Raw genomic sequence first — 11,838 nt, 5'->3', positions numbered from 1 at the left:
CCTATCATTTAATGGGCCCCTTATATGGGTCCATAACAGTTGCCCCTCAGCCAAGCTACCTGGATGTTCGGGTTGCCGGGGTGAACTTATGTGTGTGTTCCTTTAGGCTTTGTGTTCCTTAACGTGTTTGCGTTCTTGCCAACTTTCAAACATTTGCAATGTTTCTCGTTTTTTCGAGTTTTTTCTATGTGAGGTATCTCTTTCCCCTTATCTCGCCGAGCTGAGCATCAACCCGGTGAGATATTTCTCGTATCTCTTTTTGCTGGATTGGGGGTAGTCTCGAACAGTTGGGATCCAACTGGCGAGTTGTCCCTCAATGTCAGCGTTTATGCTTATTCTGAGTTCGTGGCTTATGCCAAGGACGATTTTTCCTCGTTCCTTATATCGGCGGGTTGAGCATCAACCGTGTTCCTACTCCGGGTTGGGGATGTGCTTAACTGGAGTATGACTTTATGCCTTTAGTCACGTGTTCGTTGGGTTTTGCATGAACCTGACAAGATAGTTTATGTAGTAACCGGGTAACAGATGCGCTTTAGTAGCCGTGGTTCAACTGGAAAGTTGCCCTCAAGCGTCAGGTGTATGACCCGCGTGAGTTATACTCATTTTGTTCTGCCACGTGCTATAGCCCACGTGCTTTAGAGTACCGCAATCGTTCTATGCCGTTTTCGCATTTCGTGCGCATTTATTGCAGTATCGTTTCAGTTGTCTAATCATTGCTTTTTAAGTGAATTGGCAGAAATGACCATGCCCCTTGGCTTTCTGCGTGCTGTGGTTTTCGCCCATGATGATTGTGGTTTCATCCCACGATTGTTGCAGTTATTACTTACTCGTGCAAAGACCGTAGTGACCCTGACCTTTGCCATTCGCAAACCTCAGGATCACTAGCCATGCCTATATAAGTGTCCATCGCACATTACGTGCTTTGGTTTCCCCTCTGAGCATTGTGCCTGTGCATTTCTTAGGTGTCAGCGTCAAGTGCATTTCTGCATTTTCTTGCCAGTTCCTCTCTTTCGTCTTCAATTTACAGGTATTTTAGCCATACTTTGCTTTGTTGTTTCTGTTTGGAGATGCCTGTGTTTCATCAATTCCTTCGGCATGCATTTTCTCTTTTGAATTCTTTGCGCGTTGCATGCCATTGCGTTGATTAGATCCACTTTCTGCACTCTCAGGGGGTTGCATATTGCTTCCCTTCTAGTATCTTGATGTTGGTCACCCTGTCTTCGCCATTCTTCCTTATTATTTCAAATCTTAGTGTCTTTAGTTTTTTAACCAAATGAGGGGGAAAAACCCTCCTTCTTTAGCTTTGTGTTGTAAGGGGGAGAAGGAGGAAGATTTTGACTTCTTCAAAAAGATTCATCCTAGTGCCCGTTTCTGGCTTTGGGGGATTCCAAGGACCGAGGTAGAAGAACGGGAAGCCATGCTTTGCGGTTACCGTGGTGGTAGATCTCAGAGAAGATCCTGGATGTCAAATAGGGAGTTAGGGCACCACCGGGGTAGAGGTTCATCCAACCGGGTTAGGGGTCATCTTATTGCAAACAGACGTGCTTCGCCTCTGTTTCCCCAACCCGGGGTTGAGCCCGCTAGCCAGCCTATACGTCCTCCAAGTTCTCCTTCCACCATCCGGGTTCTCTCTCATTCTTCCCCTGGCCCAAAGAGTGTCACATGTTACTCTTGTGTCTACCTGAGTTCTACGCTTGTCGAGCAAGGATGCGACTCGTTGGCCGAGTCTACATTGGCTAGTTGCTGACATGGAGATATTATGGAATCTACTTCAGCATCTGGTGAAGCAAATGATCCCATTATGATATCTGATTTGCTGACTTCGTCATCTTCTAGTGATTCATCTGATAGCATTTTTGATTCAGGTATTCCCATTCGCATCTGATTCAGCTTTTTCCTTGTTTTAGGTAGGTATGGCATCTCCTCCTCCAGAGGTAGTAGAAGAGTCGAGTTCTACCGAGTCGTATCCCCACGTCCCTCCCCCTCTTTAATATCCCAGTTTCCCTGGGTAACTTATGAAGTTTTGAACACTATTTCCGAGTTGGGTCCGGATGACGTGGTAAGCCTTCTAGTGGGGGAGTTAGAGAACTACGATATAGTCACCCCACGAGAAGACGAACCCGTTTGTGCTAGTGGGAGGTCAGGAGAGCCCCCTTTCTTTTTCTTCTTCCGAGATGTCGTGACTCAGCTCGGCGTCCGTTTTCCATTAACCGACTTTCAAATTGATCTTCTGAACCACCTTCAGATAGCTCCCACCCAACTTCACCCCAATGGTTGGGGCTTTATTAAAGCTTTTGAGCATTTTTGCTCATATCTTGTAATTTCGGCTTCTGTATGTGTTTTCTTTTTCTTCTTTCAAGTTCTTACTCCTTGAACCGGTCGGAACCGGCGGAACGAAAAGGTTGGGTTACCATTTGAGGTATCCCTAGTCGTAAACTTTTTCGAGTTTACACTGATTCTTTCAAAAACTTTAAAGACAAGTTCTTTAAAGTTTCTGCCCATTCTGGCAAGAGCGTATGGTTTGTTGACACCTCTAATGCCGAGGATGTGGAGAGAAAATTTCCTTTGCACTGATCTTTTGACCATTATCAACTTCCCCCCTCAAGCTACCGTTTCCAGGATACCCAGTTGAGCTCATCTGATATTGACAGTGCCATTGCCATTGGCACATATCTTCTATCACATAAGCATGCTAGTGTCGCATCCCTTCTGTTCAAGTCCCAAGAGGATCTTGATGCTGAACTAAGTATGCATTGTTTTTTTCAAACCCTATACTGGCATGTTTGTTATACTTCTGTTGATAATTGTATCTTATCATTTCTGTTTTGCAGTACCCGATATGGAGAACCAACAAAATGATCCTCCTAGCTGGTTGTTGGTTCTGAACCAATCCAAGGCTGCCTCTACCGGGTTGACAAAGAAAAGGAAGGCTTATGAGCTCTCCAAGGGTGACCCCGGTAAAACCAAGGATACATCAACTGCTAAGGGTACTGCTACCGCGGTCAGGGCCAAAGATAAGGTGGATGCTGCTGATGGCCATGTTTCCACTGGTGGTCATCAAGCTATGAAGGCTCCTCCTCCTCCTCCATCATCACCTGAGATGGTGAAGCACATGGTGTGGCAGGGCAGAATAAACAGTACTCTCTGGGATGCAATTTGTGCTCCTGAGTCCTTCTACAACTCCTCCGCCCTTACCACTGCCTAAGTTAGGGAGGTGGAAGAGTTGGAACTTTGTTGTTTGAAGATGGCCGGGTTGGCCAGACCTTTGCTTAGTCTTAAGCAAAAGTATCTTCACTTTGTAAATGAGGCATCCGCTTCCCGAGATGAGAAGGCCAAAACTTATGCTGAGCTTTTGAAGGTAAGCATGACCTGTCCTTGTTGAAGGAGAAGTATGACGAAACTATTGCCCTGCTGGTAAAGGTCAAAGCAGATCTCGGAAAGTTTCGAGACGAGCAAGCTGCGGAAGCCATCAGGATGAAGGATTTCTGGATTATGTATGAAAAAATGGAGGAGAGGGTGAAGGATGCTGAGGATAATCACAACTTTACCGGGCTGAACTTGAGAAGTCAATCACCGGCTCCTTCTATAATGCCTTTTATCAACTCCAAGTACTTAATCCGAATGTGCCTTTGAATATAATTGGTTTGAATGCTCGTGCCTACGTCAGTAATGGGCAAATCATTCCTCCTCTTTCTGCCTCTCTGATTGGTGACTTGGCTGTTCAATCTGAGAGAGAAGGTGCTACCGTTAAGGATGGTGATGAGGTAGCCGACCAATCTCCTAAGGGCATCGCAGCATCTGAAGACCCTCCTGTGGGAAAAAGTCAGTGCAGGTCCGGAATGCCGGTTACCGTTGTAATTTCTTGTTCCATCGGGGCTTTTGAAGCCCCTTTTTAATTTGTAACGAATATTACCGGTTTTACTCCAGTTTTTATATTTGCTCGATGAGCTTTTCTTATCTTTTCATACTTCACTTTATGATTTGACATCTTGCATTTCATATTTTGCAAATTTATCGTAGATGCATTTATCTAGTATTGTCGTATTCTTCTTTAGCATTCATTGAACACAACTAAAGTTTTAGCATGACTTTATCATGTAAGTTCATAACTTAAGCAATTTTCACATGCTTCAAACCTTGTTCGAGTTGTCCCATCCTGGCTGGGTTGCAACACGGATTGATTTTACCCTATAACCCAGACTTTTTCGAGCTATACGTTGAGCTTTTATTCGAGTTTTACCGCATACGTGTTGGTAATATTTCAACTCAGATAATTTTACTAAACCTGAGCATCTTACGAGTTTTATATTATTGACCTGGCCGAGGTCTAAGCATTGTACGGATTCCGCTTTATGTCATTTTCCATGACGCATGTGTGTTTTGGCTTTACCGTTTTGGTAAGCCTGTATTAATAACGGATCTCGTCTTTATTGACTTAACCATTTGCTATAATTTGAATTTTGTAATTCAACTTTATCTAAGATAAAGACAACACTGTCACATGTCCCTTTTGGTTCTCAGACCGAAATAAGGAGCATTTTGACTTGATCAGAGTCACTATGACAAATTGTAATTGTATCTCGGATTTCGTATTGATGCATCTAGGGGGATTTGCTCAAGGAAGCGTAAAGAATCAATTCAACCCAAAAGCTTAAGTTGTTAGGTGAGAGCCTCTCTAATGGTTTATATTATACTCTAACATGCCCCCTCACAAGAGAGCCCAATGGGCTTGAAAGGTGGATGATGCATCAGGCCCAGCCTACCTGTGCTAAAAAAATTCCACAAAGAAAAATGAGGGCGGCTAGGATTGAATGTGGGACACCGAGACTCTAATACCATGTAAAGAGGGTATACAAAACCTTATGGTTTATAGGTGATGAGCTCTTTAATGGTTTATATTATACTTAACACACCTATGTTGAAGATAAATCCTTCTTTGATGTAGTCACTGTAACAGCCCGTTACGTACCGGTAATGTTAACATTATATATGGTATTAAACGCAGTTACAATCATAGTAATTGAGTTAATTAAATTACGGATAAACTTTTTTCTTTATTAAATCCTTGTTGTTAACCATTAACCATTTCCGTAATCAATTAAAACCAACACTGTAATTATAATTGCAAAACTCGCAGAAGCATAATACTTATTCTTTATAACCCCTCCGAGCAATACCATCAACTCCGGGTCATCAAAACAAAGTCTTTTAAATTTTGCAGTGTGGTAATCGATTACCACCCTTGAGATAATCGATTACCAGAAGCTACAGTAGAAGGCAGTAGCTAATTTTTGGCTCCCCTGTTTTGGGTAATCGATTACCATACTCTAGGTTATCGATTACTTAACTAGGTAATCGATTACCATCCTAAAAGTAATCGATTACTATCATTCACAGTTGCTGAATTTTGCGTCCCCTGTTTCAGGTAATCGATTACCACACTGAAGGTAATCGATTGATTACCCTACTGGAAAAATCATATTTTGACAGCTTTTTGACTTTAAAAGAGACCAAGTGTCTCACACCTAACCCTTTAATACTCAATATAATACATGTACAATTACTAATGTAGGCCATAGGCCCTTCCATCATGCATAAACCTTGTATAATGTATCAATTACAAGATTCAATGTCTCGTTGCCATTTAAACATCATGTGGCCAATTTACATCAATAAATCTTAAATGCCTCAATACATAATATGTGGCCATGGATAAGTCTCATGCGCACCAAAATACCAATATAAACAAGAGGCATAAAATATACATCAATTACAAAGACTTAGAATCTAGTCATGAACACCCAAAAGCATGCCAATATCAACATGCAATATGTTCATAACCTAAGTCCAAAATACTAGATACAATGGTATGTGCATCAAATATAACTCTCCAAAATGCTATGCTCTCCATATGCACACCATGATCTACTCCTCCTCTATGCAGGCCTCTTGCACAAAGATCCTCCATGCTCACTAGAACCTGAAATGATGCCCCCAAATGCGGGGTAAGATATACAAATATATCTCAGTGAACCAAGGGTACTGGAGGATCACTCCACCCAATGGCTCACTCCATATGCATACAATGATCATCATATAAAATGCATAACATACAAATATCAAATACACTGAGCTCACATCCAAGAATATCCACACAAGGATTTCGTTCAAAGACCCCATTATATAACTCCCGGGAAGCTTCCTGGTGCCTCTCCCATGGTTGAGACGACTCCACGGCAAAACCCAACTGGAACTCCAAAGAGACCTATCCAGCGGAAGTCCCACGTTTGGATCATTCTGGTACCACTCCCAGAGATGGCCCCATGGCAAAACCTGACTGGAATTCCCAAAGGAATATCACCAGCGAATGTCCAAACCACGTACATCTATTTGCCAGAGATCACAAATATATCACACAACATGCTCCAAGCATGTCATACAATCATGTCAATAATGCATCAACATACATTTCATACAAAGTCAAAGAGCACACAATCCAACCACTGCCCTCCACTGGGTGTCGTGGAACAGACAAGGGGATAAACCCTAGTACCAAGAGTTTACCTTAAATTCGCAAGTGATGCTCCTCAACGTAAGCTCCGAGCTTAATCCACTTATATTAAGTCCGTGAGAGGTAACATATATTGACCAATAACCATGACCATCAACACTTGCTTCGCAATCAATTCAATTTCACAGCAATAATACCCAACCTATCCACTTAGGCCTAAGGCTACCTTACATTTATTTCAACTGTCTCAGTCATTTTAGTCATTAAACTAACTCACCATCCCACCATTTATGCACCAAGGCATCAACCATTGACTACACAATATTTTTCACATCATTTTCCTCTCCAAGTTCCCTATAGGTCGATGGGTTCCTCCACAATCACCTAAAGGGATTTTCAACTATTTTAACATGATTCCACCATCATTAATGATCCTCATTAATATCTCAACAACCAACCATTAATTCCCAACAACCATAATTAAGACCCCAATCCCAATTCTCATCATAAATTTCACTAAGATACAAAATTTTGTCACAATAAATATTATTGATTCAATCTCATTCATTTATCATTCTAAGCATTTAATTCCAAAGGAGACATACAATTTAATGCTCCTAACTATCACAACTCATCAACACATAACCAAACACTCATCCATTTTATGATTTCAATGAAAACTCAAAGAGAGTGTAGAAACTTACCACCAATAATGGTCTTCAAATGATCCTAGGATAGGTTTCCAACCAATTAATCAACCCAAGAGAACACCAAAATCCTCCAAAATCCACAATTTTCGTGGCTGAAAATGGGGATTATCTCCTCACACAATGTTCCCCACAAGATGCACTCTACATGAAAGTCACTCACAAGATCAAGGGAAACAACTTTGTAGTTGGAAATTTCTCCTAAAAATGGCTCTAACTCAAGGTGTAAATTTGAGAAGCTCAAATGCCCTAAAATGGTGGAGGGTCCGCGTGAGGGAGAAGAAGAGAGGAGAGAGAGTTCTGATTTTTTGAAAAATCCTCTCTCACCTGTGTTAGAACTCACTCACCTAAGTGGGAGTGGGTCTCACTTGTCACTTAACTCACTAAAACATCCATTTTAACCCACAAATTCATAATCTACATATTTTTCTCATTCACATCATATTTTTACTTCCTAGAAATACTGATCATATTTCCGCACTTATCGATACAATTATACCGCAGTATTTTACACCGGTAAAGTCACTATTCATCAATTTTCCAGAAACTTGTCTAACCACTCAATTTTTTTTTTCTAAATCCATTTCGAGTGTTAGTTTTTCCATTTGAGACCTTCTACTCAATTTTCCTTTCCTAGGGTTACGTGTTTGGCAATTTACCATTTTACGCTTCTTATGCATTTTGACCCTAATTCAGGATTTTAACTAATCCTAACCCTTAATCCACTTTTTCATATGTAATTACACGTTTTAGAAATACAAGGTGTTATAGTCACCCTTCTTTTGAGGTATTATAGACCATATTTTGCTATCTGAATCTAAAATATTGTTGCGCTTTTACTCATCATGCTTTTGTCATGTATATTATTTTTTGTGCCATTTCCAAGGTTAATATTGACAAAAAGAGAGGCACTTGAGAACTTGGATCTGATTCTTTTATGCCTTGACGAGAGATTGTTGATGGAGGGTGTGCATCTGTCTTTAGCCAGAGTTTGTTATTTGCATAAAAGTTTAATTTCTTTTTAAAATATTCCCTCCTTTGAAGGATGATACTTGAAACAAATGGACCAGTTATTGCTGAAAAAGTGACATCCCATAGCTTGGATGCTGAATCCCCATTGGCTGAGCAGGTAATGCAACACTCTTTCTGTTTAGTTTATAGAGTGATGTATTTTAACTCCTTATTGTATGCTAGATTATTCCTCAAACTTATGTTACATTTGAGGACCATAAATAGTTATTATCTAACTCATATTTTCGCAAAATTAATTTTGCTATGTATAAATCAATTTGATGTTTGATAGATAAGTTTTATGATAAAAATAGCATATTACTTCGATCTTCAATCTGATAGTGAATTTTTTATATTGCAGACACTAACTCAAGCATGGGCTACAACTAGAGAACATCTGACAAGAATCCTTTTAAAATGATGTTTTGCATGCAAAGAATTTGAGTATTGTTATGTTTGAACGACTTTTTTTTGTCTTATCTTCCTTATGCTGATCCAGATGTATATTTTTTTTTATCTGATTCTGTATTTCTGGCTTTATTTGTCAAATATCGAAAAGGATTTATTCATCCTAATTTCTAAACAACCACTTGCACCCAAAAAAATTAGACTGTCTAATGTCACTCCGATATTTGTTTAGTATTTCTTCTATCCAATATTTTTTTCTCAATTTTCTTATGTATTCGACACTATAATCCCCACTTCTAAGAATGAGACAATACTATTTTAATTAATTTGACTTCTCAGTTGAAACGCACATCTCTTTTTTGTTATTTCATTACCTATCAATTCTTCAATTATTCCCTATCAATAGGCTTAATTTTAGGAAACATAAATAATTTAGATTGTTGAAAAAAAGCCACAAATCTTTGCAACAAATAATATTTTTTTTTGTAAGCTAAAGGGCAAAGTCCTGGGAGAAAACAAGAATTACAAAGAAACTAAACAAGGAAAAGAAACTGAAGCTACATGAGCTAAGAATAAGTGCCTAACTCAAGACAGAGGAAAGTGGTGGAAAAGGAAGCCAACATCTTGAGGGTGATCTAGGGGACAATTGGATAACCAGTATGCATACATATTATAGACATGTTGAAGATGCACCTGCCAGTCTTTATTCAGTCATGCCTGAATACGAGTCAGAAGATGAGACTCTCGGACCGCATCACCAGGTTTGGTGAGCACCGTGATTGCATATAATGAATCACTTTTCTACGATTATTTGTCTGTGTGTTTTTTCCTAAGCTTGCTCTAAACTTTTAAGAATACCCCATAACTCTGCTATGATGGTTGAACAGACACTAATGCCAAACGAGAAGCCACCACACCAATTACCATAATTATCTCTAGCAATCCCACCACAAGCTGCAAAACCAAGTTACCCCTTGAAGCTCCATCTAAATTACCCCTTGAAGCCACCACACCAATTACCATAGTTATATCTCTAGCAATTACCATAGTCCTTTTCAGGGAGCTAAAATCTCCACAATGATAAGCTTCTTGAACCACTTTAATTTGATGATGGATACTTTGGACTTAGTAACGATGGGAGGATGTAGGATGATGATGTACTATTTCATTTCTCCATGTCCACAAAGTCCACCAAGAAATCAAGAAGACCATATGCCAAGGAACCTGAAAAATAACACAAAAATCATTTAAGAAATTAAGGGTTAGCCAGTTGCCCTATTCTTCCTGGACAAAACTACCCCGATGATTAATAGGAACAAGTTTTTTCCAAATATCTTTGACTTTTGAGCAATCCCTTATAGCATGAAGGGTATTCTCAGTATGCCAACCGCAAATTGGACAGGTTGGATCAATTACTCCCCAAGCAGCACATTTTTGGCGAGTATGAAGTCTTTTATGAAATAATTTCCAGCCAAAATTTTTTATCTTATGGGGGCCTCTCCAATCCCATAATTTATTCCATATTTTTGTGTTTTCATCTTGGACTCTACCAATTCCTGACAGCGATGAATATACTCCTTTAACTGAGGTATTAGGGTACCCAGGGAGGCACCATTGGACACGGTCTTGACCATCCGAACGGTCTGAAGGCAGGTAACTCCAGAGCACATCCAAATGGTCCTTATGTAACCAAGTCTGCAACAAATCAACATTCCAATGGCCATCGGAGTTGACATACTCAATAACATGTTTTTCCACCTCATTATCCAACAATCTATCTTTGATTTCTTCTATCCCAATAAGTGGTTTTCCAAAAGGATTCCAGGCATCTTTCCAGAATTTTATAATGGTTCCATCTCCATTTTCTCACTTTAAGATCGGTTCCATCAACTTCCAAACACGACAAAGGTTTACCCACAGCCGAGAATCACCAACCCTTTGACTGAATAATTCCTCCTTCCTTCTACCACTGTTGTATTTGGATCTAATTAACTGGACCCATGGAGCTTGATGATCACAAAAAATTAACAAGGCAAGTTTGGCAAGGAATGCATTATTCATCATGGCAAGGCTCTTTACACCAAGGCCACCCAAATCTTTCGGCTTTTTCATGGTTTTCCAACTGATTGGGTGGTGACACCTTTGATCTAGACTACCCCATATAAAATCTCTCTGAAGTCTCTCTACCTCATTACAAATTGCAATGGGAATTTTACCATGTTGTACGTGAAAATATGGAATAGTGGACAGAACTGGCTGCGATAATGTCACCCTACAAGGTTGGGAAAGGCAACTAGCTTTCCAAGATGCTAACCTCACTTCGACTCTATCCACCACCTTGACATATGACTGTCTTGTGACCCGACTATGTTGCATCCAGGCACCAGAAAATCTACCCAGACTTCTCACCCTTTTACTTGTCTCACTAATCGAGTTTGCAACAAGATCTGGCATATTCTGATAGAAATAAATATTTTTTTTCCATACTGAGTTTCTGACCATAAATATCCTCTGCAGTTGATCAATAGACGCTTCAGCAAATAACACAAGATAAAATGAATGATGATTCAATGACCAGTGACCATCCAACTTCTGCATCGTAAAAAAATATTTTTCGTTAAGTATTTTTTACAGACTATTTTGGATTCTTGCATTTTACTGAAATAATGTTTTAACGATATTTATGATTACATGTTTTCCAACCCAGTGAGTAGTTATTCCTTTTTTTATCTTGAAATTTTAAAAACAAGTCATCTTTATCGGGGAAAAAGTATACTCCCAAAAAAATAATTAATAATCAGATTAAATGGGATATTGATACATGTAATAATAAATAGTAGCATACTGTAAAAAATATATTAATTCATATTTATTTATTTATTAAATAATATCTTTAATTTACTTTCTTTGGCTTTGGAAGTTTTTTAACAGTATTTTTAAACATAAGTATAATATAAACAATAAAAAATCAAAAGAAAATTATATAAAACTGGAAAAAAAGATATTAGGATTAATTATAAAACTTTGGGATTAATTATATAAAAATACATAATAATATTTATTATTATGTCTATTGGACTTAATTATTATACATATTATGATTAATTATAAAAATGGAAAAAAGATATATATAATAAATTTAAATTTAATATAAAAATATATATTAGACAAAAAATATTTAAAATTACAAAAATATATGTA

The sequence above is a fragment of the Gastrolobium bilobum genome, unplaced genomic scaffold, assembly GCF_033153095.1.
Source record: "Gastrolobium bilobum isolate Gb01-03AN ecotype WA unplaced genomic scaffold, APGP_CSIRO_Gbil_v1 utg1777, whole genome shotgun sequence".
NCBI classification, from domain to species: Eukaryota; Viridiplantae; Streptophyta; class Magnoliopsida; order Fabales; family Fabaceae; genus Gastrolobium; species Gastrolobium bilobum.
The sequence above is the reverse complement of the archived record's forward strand: the minus strand, read 5'-3'. Positions refer to the sequence as shown.